Genomic DNA, 19107 nt, shown 5'->3' on the forward strand with positions numbered 1-19107 from the left:
TAGATGATGTCTACTGCACATGAAGAAACAAAACAACTGGAACATAACACGAAATACTGAAGAACAACCATCACAGTTTCAGAGTTCGGAGATTTCTCTAATGGCAAAGGATACCTGCACCAGTTAAACTTCTCGGAAACAGACACACAGCTGTACTGGCTTTCTCTGGGTTTCATGTTTCATTGTGTGTCAGAAGTCCACTCTTCTAAGGATAATTTATATTAGTCGAAAGACACTGCAATCCAGTTCAGAGTCTACTGAGCCATGCAACCTTCTGCCTAAGGCTAGGAAGCCATTAGACATTCACATAATGGTTGTAGTAGGTTTCTGCTTTCTGCTCAAAGCGATCATGGACCTGGAGCTTCCCTCTAAGCACTCTCAATATTCTACCATTACTTCTAGGTGGCATCATAAGACAGCTCAGACAGTCTCATGATGTTCTATTCTAGACAGCAGCTGCCTACTTTTACCTTTATTTACACTGTTTCTCCTTGGCCTTTCTTCTCCAACTTCTGCCTCAGACACACTCAGAGAGAATCAGTAAAGGCCATGTTCTGAGATTCCCTCTTGTCACAAACTAATTTGTTCTGAACACAGGTATGAACTGCTGGGAAGCCCATAGTAACACTTCTATGAGAACCAACCACAATATTATCATGTGGCTTCAGCCAAACAAGTCTTTATACCTCCTACTATTTTGCTGTCAGCTGACCACCTTCACCTAGGAGGAAAATCAGAAAAAGAATGAAGCAGAGCTGCTGTTGCAGACCTTAGGAGAAAAAGAGGGCTGCCCTGAGGAGCAGAAAGATGGTGAGAAGCTGCCTGGACACAGGGAGCAGAAACCAAAAAGAGAGGAGATAAAGATGTAACAAAGCCAGTGGCAGCTTTAGGAAAAAACAACCCCTGAGAACCTCCCTGACAAGTTCAGTAGAAGTATGATTTTGCTCTGATTATTGCTTCAGCACTTGCAAAGCCTAACACACAATAAAATCAGAACCCATTCTATAATGATATGAGTTAACAGAAACCACATAAACTTTTACCAGTTTTACCACAGCCCTTTGAATCTTTCTTCTTCAATAACGTGAAAACACTGGAAATACTGATGGATTTTGATAATACAATAGATCTATTTTTGAAAGAGTCTGAGTTCTAGGGCCATCCCCACTTCATTTGGAAATCCCACGTGTTTCTTTTTCTACCTGCAGACACTATTATGTTTTTTTTTTAATTTAATTAACTTCCAGTAAAGCTTCTTATACTAGAAACAATAAAAATCTTTCTACCATGTCAGTCTTCCTTCTTTAACACACACAGAGCACACACTGAAGCCTCAAGAAGGCTCCAGGCATTCTAAGAAAAGAAATAACCAAATACTACCAAATATTTAATTTTCTATGCCGGAAATGAGAAACAGGTGTAATTAAAATAACACTTTTTAAATTAAGTGACCTCTCTTGACCAACCATCTGTGAATAATTCAGATTTTTTTCCCATTATTACTGTAAAATTAAAACTAGGGCATATAAATGACGAGATCCTCTTTAACTATCTTTAAGCACCAGCAAAATATATTTTCCACCAGTTAAAATCCTTAATGATACCAAAAATCTGTCAAGCATAACTCCCCCAATTCATTTGCCTGAAACCATCAATATTTTATCATGCATTTGCAGTTGGCTTTAATTTAACAGTCCAGGTTACTAATCAAACAAAACACCCAAGTCATTAAAAGTTAGCGTGCCATTTAGAAAGTGCATTTCACGTTTATTAAAATATCTTTCATGGAGCCATTAGAAGGCTAAAGTTTTAATTACAATCAGATATTTAGTTCTACTTCAGTTATGCTTTTGGCACTCTCTTGCAACTGCCTTGATTAATCTTCCAGACAGAGCTCATCCATTACCTCCTGAAATTATTTTCCTCTTAACTTCTTCATAATTCATCTTTTTTCTTCCCCCCCTCCAAACATGTAAAATGCATTAAAAAGGTGTGCACAATACCTGCCTGAAAGATAAGTCATTAGAAAGATTCCATTTCAAATGCAATTTATTCTCAAAAGTACCAAATAGCCATAATTCAAATAGATGTATTGAAATTGAAATGTAGGTTTTCTTGTCTTTGTTGTCATTTTAACTATTTTCCTACAGATGAGAGACTAATGTGTACTGCTCTTTTTCCCCATCTCAGTTTTTGAAATATACAGTTCAGCTGAATTTTGCCTGAGTAACTCTGAGGGCACCTCAAGCTCACACACAGTTTCTGTCACAGAAAATTCCGTCTTTTCCATCCTTAAGACAGCAGTCATATTGCAATACATTTTACCAAACTTCTGTGATGAGACCACTTCAATGTCTTTTTTCCAAACACTGTTTGTAACCTCAGTCAGTAGTAATGAGAAAATATTCCTCTTGATTAATATTTTAGATCTTCCATGTATCTTCAGCAGCAGAAGATTACATTATGTTTTGCAAGCATTCATCCTAAATAGAAATAAAAATGGAAACAAAGATGGAGGGAGAAAATCCGGAGGAATGAAATCTGGCCCTGAAACCTCTTACCTCTCAAACTGAGTTATCACATTTTCTCTGGATTTGGAGTAGAGGCAGACTCAGATCTTCCAAACTCTCCATTTGAGACCCATATTTAATTTTGCTTGCTTGTTCACTAGAGATACACTCAGCTTTCGATCGCATACACAAAAGCAAATCTTTGAACAAACCCTGGAGACAGCTGAAGACAGGTACTTCTGTCTGTAAGTTCAGATTCTTAGAGACCCTTGTGTGTGTGTGCGCGCGCGCGTGTGTGTGTGTAAAGACCCTTTTTCAAAGCTCAATCTCATCTTCAGATTGAATGGAATCAGAGAGTGGACTTCACTATATCTGTTCTGCAACATCATCCCTTATGTCTTCTAAAACCTCATAAAGTCTGTTATAGAACTGGCTGGAAAAATTCCACCAGTCCTTTACACCCAAACGCTAAGCTCTGCCCCACACCTGGCTCTGCACACATCCCTCAGGTCCCCCTCCTAGTCAGTTTCCAGACATCTCCTGGAGAACTGATGGGCTCCCCAAGCTGCCCCATTACCCCATCCCTGCAGCTGGAGCACAGAGCCAGCCACCAGTGAGGTGAGACACATAGGAGGTCTGGCAGAGTACTGGGTGAACCCTTCATCTCCCTCTCTTCTTCATCAGCTGGACACAGGGCCACATCTGCACCCCCAAGTACAGCCACTGTCCCAAGCTGGTCTGAGCTGAACACAAACCAGTGTCTCTCCTACTCTCCTTCAGTGGAACCTTAACACAACAGCAAAGCACAGTATTTCAGTTTAAAAAAGGGGAGGCTAGGAGTAGCCTGGGTCAATTAAAGCCATCTACTCTCAGTGATACAATCAGCAAAACTCACACCAGGAAAGCTCAGGAGGAGAAATGCAGACACATTTCAGGACAAAGCTCCGTTACTTAAGCAACAAAATTGGAATGGGGGGGGGAAGGGGGAGAGGGGTTGAAAAGCCTGTCTGTACTGCCCTGGTATGGCATTCTATGCATCTTACTGAAAAGGCTGCCTGTACTGTTTTTGCAGCAGACAGTATTGATTTCTTTCTTTAGATATAATTAATTCCATTTTAATTCATATTTTTATTGTTGAAAAATAGAACACATTGTTTTAAACAGAGCTGTTGTTTCTTTTCTTCATATTCTTAACTAATATTTGAAGAATTAAGAAAAATGAGATGGTGTAAGGAGGGAGGAAAGATGGAGAATTACAGGAAGTGATTAAATAATTAAATATTCTATTACTGCAGTTGTTAGCAACCTTAGGTCTCTGATGAGAGAAACATACTACACATAGACCAAGGAAATACAGCTATGGCAGCTCCATTTTTAAAAGAAAAGGAAAGAAGCAGACTGGGCAGGAATTAATTTCAGATTTGGAGCTAGCCCAGCATTGACAAAATCTCAAGTTCAGTGTTAGAAAGAGATCTTTTTCATATACACGTTTCAAATGCAAGAGGTCCTATTCTTCATGTGCTACAAAGCAGACTAAAAGTATTTTCTGAAGTTAAAACTCAGCAACATAGCACCATCTAGTGCCTGCTGCGAAAAGCTGAAATGAGAATGGGGAAAATGGTGCAATTCCTGAAAACACCTTGAGATCACTGTTTCCTGAAATCAGATCGTGCTGAAGAATAAGTCTTCAGATCATTTCAAACATGCAACTTGGTGATAGCAATAGGTGTCAAACTGAGGAACAGAGGAACTCAAGAACTGTGCTGTATTACAGCACAGAAAAGGAAGAAAATGTGAGACTATTTATATATATATATATATATATATATATATATATATATATATATATATATATATATAAAAACTCTGAAAAAGCAAAGGGCAGAAGTTGTGGTTCTGCTAGTGATGAGGCTATATGAAATCCGTCTCAGGAGAAGGTTATCACTGAACCTCTTATACAGCTTTTGAGAGGAAAGTTTCCTTTCCTTCCTTATTTCAGAGGCAGTGCTTTAATCATCATTACAGTTTGGGACCCTGGTGTTAGGTTTGCTTCTAGGACTAACATTTCAATGAACAATAAACCTAAATTACATTTAAGACCTTCTTCACGTAGGGCATAAGGGAAAATTTCTGCAGGTGGTACCATCTGAGAGCAGCCAGAGACTTGCATATCACAGTATATATGTCTTGAAACCCCATCCAGAGTGCGTTGAGTTTTGCACTGACTTCAGTGGATGAATTCTTCCTTTCTTCCTACTTTGTATTATGGCAAGTGCCAGATGCAGACATGACAGAAGGCTTCCCTCTTTCATACATGACTCACGTATGGCCAGCTGACTGATGTACTTCACTTAAGAGAAGCATAATCTTCAGGGAAGCATACTGATGTCTGCACAAAGAAATTGTTACATAGCTACAAAGTTGGAAAATACAGATTTCTCCAGACCACAAAATTCTGCTGTCCCTTAAGAGGGTTGGAGCTTAAGAAAATACTTATTTAACCAGATATTATAATCACTGAGGTTTATTTGTGTGTATTCGTTGTTGTTTTTTAAAGCACTCTTGTTTTTTTTTTCCTGTGTTGCTGAGAAAAGGGCTGCTGAGTCAACTATGAAATGGAAGTATTCCTCTGTTTATAGAGCATCTTCCCAATATGGCTCTGTCAGTTCTCAGGCACCATAAAAGTAAGAAATGCCATTGTTAATGCTAACACTTATAATAATAATAAATGTTAAGGAAAAAAACATTGTAATAACTAGAGACCTACAAGATATCAGTTGCTCTTAAGCCATAGGTAAGATACATTAACAGGAGTTCTTCTTTCTTTACCTCTTATCTTTGGTGGTAGCAGTAAGGGATACAACAAGAAAACAAGGGAAAGAGTCTAATGTGGAACTAATGTGACATCCAATGCTTATCATCTGATGATTATATCTGCATGATATTTCCTTTTCTCTTATCTTCAATCTTCTTGCAAGCAGATTGAAAGACCTGCAGGGCAAGTCTCTTTCTTCATGTCTAGCAATGTTGTGTGTAACATCTAGCACAGTGAGATCCCAATCCTCGCTCTGGCCTCCAGGAATTCATAAAATTAAAATAATCAAATGATGAGTGATAGACTAACCAAGAATTTGGGCAACAAGTTATTTAGTTTCTCAGCACTCCCTAGTAACACAGTGGAAGAGCAGTCAGAGCGGGTCATAGGTCACTGCTACTTCCTTACAAGGCATGCAGGTGTTAGTCAGGAAGCATGAATGGCACCCTGCAGATTTCAGACTCTGTGGAACATCTGCAGCTACTTCAGAGCATGAAGATAAACTCAACAGAGATGTGAGTGTTACTCTAAAGCATCTCTACTTTGCAGGAAGTTACAGATTTACCTGATGTTTTATGCTGGTTCTGGTGGTACCATCATTTACTGTCAGATTGGTCTATGATATGAGACCAGGACACTACATTTATGCAATTGTATTCCACAGAAACCCATGGCTTCTGCCTTCCTTAGAGCATACACGGACCTGCAAGTCTTGAGATGGACATCTCAAGATAGAAACAGTAACAGAAAATGCAAAGCAGAGACAATGAAGCCAGAGTTCCATGACCATGATAATTTGCTGTGTGGGGTAGGACTCTCCCCTCTGGTCTGGATTCACAACCTTCAGCTCTCTCCAGAAAAAAGAAGCCAACTGAGTCCTCCCTGAAGCACCTCTGTAGCCGCCATTTTCACCTACAGCACGAGGAATTCCAGTACAGCTTCCCACACTTCCCCTGAGAGTTCAGACTCACACATCTCACATCACAGATATGCAATATTCAGAGTTAGGATGTTACCAATAACTCTTTATTAGAACTGGTCAGTTTTTCAAGCAATACTTAAACATTCCTTGGGTCAAAACAGGGGAAAACACCAGCTACATCCTTAAAGCCTCAACTCAAAAGACAAGAACAAATTCCTCTCGTAATATATGATATATTAGATTAATATGAGATTAAATGCAATATATTAGATATATTAGATAGATAGATTGCATTTAATGCTAACTACAAGATCACTAAAACTCCTATTTAAGTAACAGTCTACTGACAAGAATAGCAATGCAGTAGCAATTGAAAGGATGGATGAGCTATGGAAATAAAAATTAAAAATGTCCAAAAACAATTTTACTTTTAAAACAGTTAACAGTTTGAGAAACTTGGAGTGGAGAAGAGTGGAATAGTTACATAAACAAGTTGCATTGTAGAAATAAAGTTTAAAATCAATTCAGAGCAGGCACAGAAGCACAGCTTGATTTAAAGTTTCTAGTATACGTTGCCATTATTATAGGTCAAGACATCACCCTTGCTACGTTTGATAACTGCAGCAGCATATACAATTACAAAACACAATGATTTCTTGCAGCAATTGAAATTTGCCATTTTCACCAGTTGGTATGCAGTTAGAGCAAATTGACTGGACTTTAATTAATAAATATCAGTGGAGTGATGTGACTTCTGCAACAAAAATTCTGGAAGATAGAAGGACGTGGGTTCCATGGAGACTGTTTATGAAGAACTCCTATCTGTTACACTGCCCCCAGTGCCACAGTGTGATGTGAAACCCCGCGATTAAGAAGTTATCAGTCAAAAATTGATACATGGCTCCAACGTTCCCAGTTACCTGACAGGTCTCCACAACAATTACGCAAAACTCTGTTCAGGAGTGCAGCATGACAAGTTCCTCACTTGTCTAACATTCTACACTAACAGAGATAGTGTAACGTTCTTCCTAGACTTTCACTAAAAGGTTTGGATACACTTTATGTATATTCCATAGTAAGAATCATTGCTTCTAAAATCCAAGGAACTCACAGAAAGGAGTGCATGGCAGGACACTGAGAGCACGATGGGACAGAACCTGAGGCAGAACCTGTCAGCCCTTACTAACCTCCCTATGGGCAAGGGACGTAACCCACCCAGAATCCTTCAGGCCTTTCCCGCCTCTGATTTCTGTGATCCCAGCAATGATCTCTCAGCACTGATTCATGCCGAGTGGCTATCCAAACACTTTAGAAGCACTTGCAGTGTTCAGTTAAAACGTGTATTTGAAGAAGCTGTAAGATGGTTACCAGCAGGTGGCCCAGCAAATTGGTTCATTTAATACCAGCAACTATCTATTCCAGACTCTCAATTTTCCTTTTGTTATTGTTTGAGCAGTGGGGAACATCAGCTGAAGGACTCTGTTGAACTAATACAGTACACAGTGTTGACGAAATGTCACAGAAGATGTTATTTCAGAGGTCAGAGTCCAGGTACAAGGAAGGTACATCAAAAGGGAGGACAAAGAAATCTTAAAAAAAAAAAACAACAAAAAAAAAATCTTCTCTGAATGGCAGTCAATAAGGGGTTGTACAGAAGAGCTGACAGCAGAAAGGAATTCATGGTAAAAGATGGTCAGGAATACTAAGGCTGGCAAGGAAAGATATTTGGAGTAGGAAAGAGAAGATCAGGTACATAGACATGCCAGCAACAATGTTTTAACTTGGTTATAAATCATTGTTCATGGTTTGCTAATATAAAGAAAGAAAACCAGTAATAGTGCTAGACTGTATAATCAAAGTGAACAGTCAGCTAAGGTGATATTAATTGTATTTGACTGATGAGAAGGGGGGGAGAGTGAATAGCTGGCAGAGGGAAAATGTAAAATTTGATGCCTGCTAAATGAGGCATGATGAATAATGGTTTTTCTTGTCAAAACCACTGCTAGAATCTCCTCAAGCTGTGAGCAGGTATTCAGGAACACATGTCTAGGTTTAACCAAAGATCTGATTCTTCTCCTAATAAAGGAAACAGAAATTACAGTAACCAATGCAAACAGAAGCTGAAAAATATCACAAGCTGAAATCCCCTTTTATTTTACAAAATGCATATCTAAAGCAAGTTAAAAACAATCCAGGGAGGGTATCTATTATCTTGCATGAACAGCCAGCAGTTGTTGACAGGAGTTAATAGCATTTTCCATGAAATTCGGCTTAATCTTGTTTTTGTTGGCGTGGTTGAAAACAATTTCTTTTCACATTTATTAAGAGTAAGAAGAATTTCTGACAAGATACGCTATAACTAAAGCATTAAAAGTGGATCACAGCTAAATAAAATAATATGGCAACAATGTAAGTAATTCAGATCTTAGGATAAGTTTATTCAGAGAGTTAATAGCAGTGTTTTTTGCCAGTCTTATTTGCACCATCTTTACAGAGATTGCTCAGCTGTTAACATCCTCTTTTTATGGGAGAAGTTCTCCTTTTTCAGTATGTGCATGAAGTGGAATTGCATTTCTTTTTTTTTTTAAAGCAGTATCAATTAGATCTGCCTGATGCATTCTAAAGCTGCTCTCAGTTTTCTTTTAGAAAATCTAAAATCTTTTCTTTGTAGAAAATCAGGACATTTTCTGTCATCATTATACTAAAATGAATTTGTGTCAGGACAACTGCTAAATCACAACTCTCTTTAGTTTGATTGTTATACTGAAGAAGATTGTGTCCAATTATTTGGGCAACAGCCTCTGGGGTTATGCACACAGACTTACTGCACATATCAAGCCACTAAACATTTTTAAAGTCAGAAGCATAGCAGAGAGGTGCTATAAAAGCACTGACGCCTGAGATTCATTCTCTCTAACTCCCTTTCAGATATTGTATCACTGCCGAAGCAAACAGACTCTGTATGTTTAACAGCAAGCTGCAGAAATTAAACACAGGCATAGAACAAGAAGGTACATCATGATGATGAATTGTTCACTGAACAGAGTCACAGTGCCGAATTAGTCCTACTGAAACCAGAGAAGAAAAGCGGAAGAAAAGTAAGGGCTCTGTGGTAAAGATCATGCAGGGAGGCCGTGTGCTCTCAACATTCAAAATTTTAAAGTAAAGATCAAAAAGGTCCTCAGCCAGCCATTCCAGTGGAGTTTCCTGTATCTGTTACTGGCCACCTCAGGTGACTTTGAAACAGATGGATCTAGCAACAGTCTGACTGCTGTGTTCCAGGTACACAAAAGAAAAATATATATTTTGAGAGTTACAGAAGTTGTATTCCGAGTCTATTAAGTCACAGGACTGGAAATGAGACCATACCACCAGAATTCATGCCCAGCTTCAAATTTTCCCTAGATCTGGAGGATCTGAGAGCCAACATCTGAATTTAGGTCTGTCTTTGGCTGGAGCTAAGATTAAGTAATGATCTCAAGGACTAGCAAGGTCTGTTGATGAGTTATTCTGATGGCATCTAGATTACAATAGTACATAGCCACTCATTTATATCACTGAAAGCAATAAGCAGGACTGAAGACCTTATAGAGCTCTTCCAATCCTTGCAAGCAAACTAAGTCCCAAGTAGAGGTCAGGCTAAAAGGGGACTTGAGTGCCTATCAGGACTTAAGTCCAGCATCATCCTTGCAATGTAAATTCAGAGGTGCTACCAATTATATTTTACAGCTAATCAGTTGATCCCAGGAAACACTGAGTTTGATAGCTTGCCTTTGCAAACCAGTCACTAACCAGGTCTTTCTAGACAGAGTTTTGCTATACTGCTGGAGAATTCAGTAGCTGACCTCTCCTGGGATTCCACTCACTGCAGAGGCTTCAGGCTACTGCTGCTGCAAAGGTCTTGTAGCCATCCTTCCCCCTGCACACACACCTATTGAGATACATTCATGACTCAATCACACCTACAACCACAAGCACTGCCTAAACACTTCATCTTCTCTCTCCCTCAGACACAGCTTGCACAGCACCTGCTGAGATGATCTGATGCTCACCCTACCATCAGGAAAAGCAGCAACAGCAGGTTTGCAGATGACCTGGAAGCACCTACCTCCTGTCCATCCATACTGTAAGAAATGTCAGATCAAGCTCTAGCCTGGACGTGCGCCAGAGGAGGAGTCTGGCTTCTGGGACAATGTTTGAGCAATTGAAGAAACAGAAGCATGTGTGGACCACATGCAGTCTGTAGATTGCCACTCAGTCCACAGTCATGCATAATTCAGAGAGAAGACACTGCATGCTATTAAATCCTTTTATGTAGCAAAGCACATCGTTTTGAAAGAACAAGTAAATAGTTACTTATGCTTCCCGCTGAACTAGTAAACAATTTGAGGGTTCAACTTCTCCTATTTTGGGAAGGTTTTTATGTTTTGTTTTGGTATCCTTTACATATTCAATCTCCAAACAGGAATGTTTGTGGAAGTAAAGTTGCAAGCACTGGAGCAACACAAGCAAGCCCCACATAAACTTCTAAGCAGATTTCATCCCAGCCCCAAATATCCCTGCTGGTCCTATGTAAAAGCTGCCAGCTTCATACAACTTCCTGCTGTTGATGTGACCTTTCAGAGATGCTACAGTTGAAATGAATTACAGAAGAGTTCAGTATGCCTCAAACGTACACTGGGAAGAAAGCACAGTTGCTTGTGTTGTTTAAGAAGGAGCAAAGTGTTATTATATATCTGCTTTGCTGGAAACCAGCCCTTCATTTCTCTCTAACAACAGGGTCTCCTATTCTGTGTTTGGTTCTGCAAGTTGTATACAGCACTTTGTTTGATAACATCGTTATAAGAAACAAACAAATAACAAGAAGCTTTCTCTCCTTTGGTTTTGACCTTTTTCAGCCTGCATCCCTGTGTGTGTGTGTGTGTGGGGAGGGGTATTTTTTCTGCTCTTGCCTTAAATCAATTTTAGCATGGATGCCCCTTAATCAAAGAGATGCTGAAGTTGACAGGGACCCTTTGCAGGTCACCTAGTCTGACCCCTGCTTTTGTGCAGATTTCTAAACAATATTATAAGCAGATAAAAGCAGAACATAGTCAGGAGACATTCCACCACTGCACTTTTCAAAGGACTCAAGAGTCTTTCAAATCCTACTCATTTTTCCATATGCTCTGTCCTTTTTTTTCACCAGACAAAAACAGGTGTCCTCATTCAACCCTATGAGGACAAGAAATAGTCAGGAGCTTCTATCATAAACATGCAGTGCCTTTGAGAGCTACTTTTGCTCTGAAGATTAGGAAGCAAAACATTTGTAAATGCATTTGTAAATCTGTTAGTACAGGGACAATACCAATGGTAATACTGCAGAGGTTGTACTTACACTGGATGTCTTCTCCCAGAAACAACATTGGAGGTACAATAACTTTTGTACATTGAAATCCGCAGACTTTGCAGCTTCCTTCACCTGAGAAACTTTGGTTCAGCTTGAAAAGAAAAAGGGCTTTCTGTATAAAGGATACCCTACACATACAAGGCAGCCTGTGCTGAAAGGCAGTCAGAGCTAGAGTTCCTGACCAAAGTGCTGCATCAAGTGAGCTGTCCTGAGGCCCACCCCTCTCCCAAAACAGGTGTGCGGACACTCCTGTGTTCACACAGCTGTGGGCTTGCTCTTGTAGAGAAGCTTGGTATATGAAGTGATCTCATCAGCAAAATTTAGGAGATTTACTGATTTTTATATGCTACCTCAAGAAAGCCAAACAAAACATTTGCCAGCTTTATATCATATGCAAACACTATACCAGTCTGAGGTAAGAAAGGAACAGAAAGACAATGTCACATAAGCTGTATCTGAAAAATTGGCTAGCAAAATCAGCCTAGCCAAATTGTAAGCCTTCCCACCTGCATACAGCAGAGGGCTGTGTTGTGCTTAGAAGAGCTAGAGCCACCAGCTGGGAAGCTTCTTCAGAGCAGCGGAAAAAGCAGAGGCTCTGAGCAGACAGAATTATTCCCTGGGCTGCTGTAGGAAGGGAAAGAGTTAGGAAGGACTGTACAACCTCCTGGTCTTCCGTCCTCAGAGCACAGGGATACATCACTTCTGCTCCACCCCAGTAACTCGCAGTAAAATATTTGGCCGTGCAACCTCTCTTCCCCTGAACAAGCTTACCTCTCCTTTGGCCTTGCCCAACTTTAATTAAGAACATCAATAATTTTGCTACACTCATCTATCCCAGGAGAGAGAGGCCACGCTCTTTACTGCCACTGTGTAAATCAATTACTTGCTCTATACTGGGAAGTACATGCAGTTCTCCTTGCTCCAATTACAAAAGGAATGTATTAGCATTTCTAGACAGATGTCACAGATGGTTAGAAATCCAGGAAGCACAGAGCAAGTGCAGTGAGACGGGGCTTTTGCCTAAGAAAGAAGGTACTTTTATAGATCCTTTAAAACAACACAAATTCTGTGTACTTGCTAGAGTACAAAATATTTTGCTTCAGGGATGTAGTGCAGGATATTCTGAGATAGACAGATAGTATGCATAGTTGCTATAACAATGCCAGCAGTGCTACTGCTATAGCATTAAAACTGCAGATAATTGTGATGAAGTTAGGTCCATAAGCAAAGAGATGGCCATTTTGAAGGCCATAGTGAGCAGAAACTTAAGGTCAGATCAAATGCTTTTACTTTTTCAGGGAGAAGGGGGAAAACAATAAAGACCTGCAGTATTTGAGCAAAGAAATAACATCATTAGCACTGCATCTCACGGCCTTTCATTCAACGTAAGCAACTGCCCAGCACAAATCCTGCTATCCCAAAATGCATTCAGTTTTGCTGTAATGCCAAAAAAAAAAAAAAAAAAGCCTTTATCAACACATATAAGAGCTCTTTTTCAGCTCTCATATGACTGAGCACATGCAGCTGATCTAATATTGGAGATGTGCTCACTTAAGGCCTCGCTCTTCTGTTCCCAGCATATTTTGAGAAACATAATTCTCATTTATTTGCTGCAGTGTATCAATACTCTGGACAAGCTCTGTAATCTAGACAAACCTACTGGTGAGCAAGTAGCAAGCTGCTTCTCATGTATTTTTGAGATGTAATTTTTGGTGCCTCCTGGAGTTTTATCAGTGGTACTCTCTTCAAAAAATGCCATATTAGGCAGAACATTAGCAAAGAGGAGTTCAGTCATAACTGCATACAATGTTCAGCTGCCTCAGGACCCCATTGCTATTTTCATTATTTGAATCACCCAAATATGGACTGATTTTGTACAGGAATGATGTGTGTAAGAAATTATTTTGAGGAGGAAGAGGCTCACTCTCATAGGTGCAGCAACTCCAAGTAAGCAAATCCATTCAGCATGTTCCCAGTTGAATCACTAAGTCCCCTCAGGGTAGATGATAGATGGGCCATGAGTCACAACAGTCATACTCCATTTTAAAACATTTGAATCCTTATAAGTGCAATCAAGACAGAAGCATGACAATGCTAGCCTTGAAACACTGGAATTAAGCCTCCCTTTTCTGTGCGAGACTTCAGTGATCACAAAATTTTAACAATTTGCTGTCATTTAGACCTATCTGTCTTGTTGCATTATTTCAGTTGACAGAATTAGCAGTTGGATCAGAAATGAAACATTTCATATGTAGAGGAAAGAGCAAGAACTGTTGGAAACCCAAGAAAGTCAGCATCTTTCTCTAAGCAGCATGTATTTTGATCTCAGGAGTTACGTGAAATAAATCCCATTTAGCAGATTGTGGACTACTGTCTCCCTTTTGATCTCCTGCACTTCAAGTAAAATCTGGGAATGGGGATGACTACAAATAGCAATGACCTTATCAGAGTAAAAATTTGTTAGGGTGCACTCCAAGAATTTGCCCAAAAAGTCATACTTATTTTTCCACCATTTGAAAGACATTGTGGGTCTCATTGAAGAGGTACAAACTAACACCCAAAGTCTCACCTAGGCAGGTGTGGTCCTCTTTTCTCAGACAAGCTGCTCTGTTCATGCCAGACTGATATAAGCAACAGTATTCTAATACAAGCAAATTAATCTCACTGTGGCACAATTCAGCAAATATTTGCAACAGTATGTTCATTGTTACATTACAAGATTAATTGGTTGCTGATTGTGACATTCTATTTTGTACACTTGGCTTTGCTATAACCTCATATATGTTATGCTGACAAGACACAAGCTTGCAAGTGTTGTCTGTCTCCAGAAAATATCAGCTGTAGGACAAACTGTGAATTTCACAATTACTGAGCTAATTGTTCCTGGACGTTGAGCTCAGAAGCTAGTAAGCATCTAAAATCATGGGCTCTGGCCAGCTTAGATTCAATCCACTCTTTGCACTGCATCACATGCTGGTGATCCCTGTGCAGGTAAGTGTGGGGATTGCCTAAGGGTAGCTGGACCACTGAAAATGAAACAGTGAGATAAAACAGCTCATAGACTAGGCATGAAGCCACCATATAATTAGAGCATGGTAACTAGACACAAACCTGACTCATGCTGACTTTGGCCAGTCACAGCTGTGACTGCCATGTCATGTGGTCATGTGGAATTCCATGTGGTCCAGGTGCACAAACAACCCACATCTCCACATCAACAGAAAAGCACATTTCATTGAAACTACTGATTTGTCAACGTCAGGGTAGCCTGACAAAAAGCTGAGGGACCCTCCCTTGTAAGCTCTTTTCTGGTGTCATCCAGTTTCCCTGTTCAAAACTAATCACAGCTGCACCTTCCTCCAAATGATTGCTCTCAAAAAATCCAAGCCGCTCTCAGCTGCTCTGCAGGTGTTCTCCTTTGGCTCCACCACCTTCTGGGACAGCACAGGGGCAGGAATGGAGCTGTGGATGCAGTGAATTAGATTAATATGGATGCAGTGAAGTAGATTAATATGGGCTTGTACAAAGCTATAAGAGTAGATATTTGCTCTCCCCTCATACCAAATGTTTTCAGCAACAAGAGTCAGCAATCTGGTTGTCCAGGCCTTTTCTGACATTGAGGGGAAACCTCCTTCATCATCCAAAATCTGTGGAATGCAGATCTGCAGGAATAACATCATGGCAGATCAAGGCAGGCCAACATGCCGAAGTCTGCTTTGCAAACCAGCTCAGTTACAAGGTGGTCTACAACTAGCACCCTACATTTCTTTCCAGGCCAAAGTATCTACAGCTGTAGTATGGAAACATCCTCACCAAATAAATACAACACAAGTGTATTGAGGTCACCATTTCTCAACATCCTCAGATGATACTGAGGAAGCTAAAAGGGAGCTGGGTAAGCAAACAGGGAAAGGAGGAAAAGTTGTTATTCTGTAGGGCATGTTAAAATGAAACTGGAATGTGGAAGGAATATTATCCATAAGCTAAAATACTGATGTACTTGTTTCAAAAGCCTTCCTTAAAACGAGGAAAAGTGAAACCAACCAAAGGTTTAGAAAAATGAGCTGTACCAGGAAATAGATTTTCAGCATCACCCATGAGGGCATAGATTTAACAGAATAGGAACAGAAAAGGAAAAGAGTGAGTAAAGAGGCAAAAGAGGGATACTCACAGATCACAAGTGGAAGGATAATGGAAAAGAGCACTCTTGTCAACCTTCATCTTCATAACAATGTGGATTGTGTCTCCAGAATGTTGTGAAATAATTAGAAGAAAATAAAGCAAATAGAAACTGCAGGCTTGCAAGACTGAAAGGACTTCTTTGTTTTTCATCTTAAATAAAGAATTGGTTTAACCTCATTTTTTTATTAAAGATTTTGATTATTTGTAGCAACTGAGCTATGTGTGCCTCACTTTGCACTGGGTTGCAGTATAAACAAAATCCAGCTGCAATACATGAAAAATCTAGGAGCAGTAAAGAGCATAATGCCTCTAATTAACGTCTGTTTGGACCTAAAATGAGGCAGTGAAGACTCAAGATAAACACTGTATTAGCTGTATAGCTGAGTATTGTAAAAGGTCTTACCTTTTGGAGGTAGAAACTAAATTTTCAAAACTAACATTAGGAAAGTGCATTGTTTTAAAAAATAATTGGATTTCTACAGGCTAATGAAAGCCAAGAAGCCCACTGGAAAGACATACACAAATTATCAAATATTTGTTCCATCCTTTAGAAATGCCTTTGTTCCCTGGAAGAAAATTTTGAATACTCAGCTTAACATGTTGTTTTTACCAAACCTGGAAGAATTAATATCAATAGAAGGAAAGAGTGTGCAGACCCAACTTGAGTATCCAGTACTAGGATAAATTTTCATTATGCTCAAAGAGATCGTGTCTATCACTGGTATAGGTCTGTACAAATTAAAAATATGTGATATTTTTCCTTCTCAGTTACTCCTGGTTACCTCCTGGTTCCTCAACTGTTGCCAGGTTCCCCAGTAAATTAGTGTAAATTGACCTGCAGAGGATGTTAAGCACTGGAAATCCTGCTCCCTATGTTTCTAGGGCATACAATTGAACACTGCACGTTGTTTGTGTTCCACAGTGCCAACTTCTAACCACAAGAACAGAGTCAGCAGAAAGTAGGGCTGCATCTGGAGGAACACTAAGTGGGGGATAAAATGAAAGCCGAAGGTGATTCAGTACAGGGTGGGGTTTCCTATGGCTTTGAGAGCACTGAAACATTATCTCGAAGTTAATGGAAACAAGTGCTACTTGGAAGCAGGTCCTACTGGAACCTCTCTCAGAGAATGCAAAGGGCTTTTTCCACCCACCTCCCTGACTTCTAAAGTGCAATCTAAGTTGTAAGAAGCTTTCAAGACAATTTGCCAAAGATATACTCACTATGAAGACTTCATAGACTTAAATCAGAAAATATGTTTTTATTTTATTCTTCATTTACAGTCAACATATCTGGCTGCCCTAAATAAGACATTTAAAAAAAAAATCCAAACATCACATGGAACTACACTTTTTGGCTACAGACTGAACTACATCCAGCAGTCCTAGCTCAGGCTATCTGCACTCTGGATAGACAAGAGGTGATAGCATGGATTGACTTGTGTTTCTTAAAAGTCTCAGGCACAATATGTTTTCTATAGGTTCTCTGTTTTGGTGCTTTGGTATCCTATTTGGGCAAAAAGAGTTACACTTCCTTTCAAGATTATGAAATCTTGAGGAAAGGGATTCCCTTGTCCTGCATCCAGGTATAATCTGCATCCAGATTATACTAGATGCAGAATTCACTAATTCATGGTTGACAACGAGTCAAATGAAACAGGCGTACTGCCTTTCACAGCTCTTGGTCTCATGCAGAGCTGAGCTGTTTAGCCAAGTGTTCGGCATCAGGAGCTCTCTGTTGATTTGCCTTGAGGACAGAGATCTCCAGCATTAGAGCCTTCAAACACACGCTTCATCAGTGCTAAGTTCACTTTATAGAACCATCCACTCTCCGTGCAAGAAAAATACACTTTGAGAAGAGATTTTCACTTGTTTTTCCACAAATACTTAGCTCTACTTCAGCAGATTTAGTTGGTTTAAAGTTTGAATGTTAAGTACAATTCACAGAGGGAGAATGAATAAGTGTTAAGTAGACTGCACTCAGCACAACATAAAGCTGCTTTCTCTAAACAGTTCAGGTGAAATCCAGACACTTTGCACAGCAGTGACATTGAGCCCGCTGACTTGAATTGCAACTTTTCAACATTTTGACAGTGATAGTTACTACTGTTGGTACCTGTTACTTAATCTGTGCACAAATTGAACAGAGCTAAGTAATTTAGAAGAAAAGAAATTAAGAGCACCAACTCAAGACAAAGACCTTGTCCTCTACTCACAGCTATGTTGCTATGCTATTGTCACTGAGATTGTCTTAGTTTCAGCTGAGACAGAATTGTTTTCTTCAGTGTGTCTTGTATGATGGATGCCATGTTTTGGTTCTAGGATTAAAACAATGTTGATAACACACCAATGTCTATAGTTGCTGCTATGCAACTACGCTAAGCAGTGTTGTGTAGAGCCAAAGCCATTCACAGCAAAGGACCCAAGGAGGGAAAAGAATTAGGACAGCGGATTTAAACTGGCCAAAGGAATATCCCATACCATATGACATCATGCAGAAGGAGTTTTGAAGGGGGTGGGAGTTTATCTCCCTCTCTTCCACTGCTCAGGATCTGGCTGGGCATTGGTCAGGGAGTAGTGAGCAATTACTTGTGCATCATTTATTATATACATTCATATATATAAATACATATACAGATATATATATATACAGTCATAACTATTTTCCTTTTTTTTTCCAGGTGTCCTCAGCAAAGGCACTATTTCTTTATCAAATTCTGAAGGAAAAATTCTTGCAGCATGGAAAACTCTCAGTAAAAAAAAAGCTCTATTTTGGATAAAATACAAGTTATTTTTATATCACACACACAACAGTAGTAGGACACCATCATGCTGCTAATTTTTATTCTATCTTCTAAATAAAAAGACCAAGTGTAAAAAGAATCTTATCTGCTACTTGAATCCATATACCTTACACCACATTTTTACCCCCCTTGGAAAATGGCCTTTTACCAGTAAATATCAGAAAAGCACCCAGGGATTCTGTGGAATTTGTAGACTCTGCAAATATTTATGACAACCTGCAGTTTTCCTCACTTCAACACACAAAGCTCCATTCTCAGCTTCAGAGAACAGCTACATTAACATAATGTGCCCACTCAACCTCTGTCCAGCTTCATTACGCCTATCAGAAAGCCTGGGTAGGTACTTATTTCCATTTTCCATCTCCAGTTTTTCGCTGCTTCACAAAGAAAATATCCAAGCTCAGCCCTGGCTCTGCCTTCACCCAGGTTCACCAGCTCAAAGTGAACATATCTGCTGGAAAGGACAGCATTTTAAGGAGTAGAAGAGT

General features: G+C 39.6%; 1 long non-coding RNA gene across 1 annotated transcript in view; it reads right to left on the reverse strand.

Moving 5' to 3' along the window:
• The window catches only part of LOC128085606 (uncharacterized), a 49664-nt gene extending 37865 nt beyond the window's left edge, over nucleotides 1-11799 (reverse strand). The window contains exon 1 of the long non-coding RNA XR_008209026.1: nucleotides 11625-11799. This is a non-coding gene — a long non-coding RNA (uncharacterized LOC128085606). The remainder of the gene's footprint in view (nucleotides 1-11624) is intronic.
• Nucleotides 11800-19107: the final 7308 nt, after the last annotated feature.

This window comes from Tympanuchus pallidicinctus, unplaced genomic scaffold (assembly GCF_026119805.1).
Source record: "Tympanuchus pallidicinctus isolate F22 unplaced genomic scaffold, pur_lepc_1.0 scaffold3, whole genome shotgun sequence".
Taxonomy (NCBI): domain Eukaryota; kingdom Metazoa; phylum Chordata; class Aves; order Galliformes; family Phasianidae; genus Tympanuchus; species Tympanuchus pallidicinctus.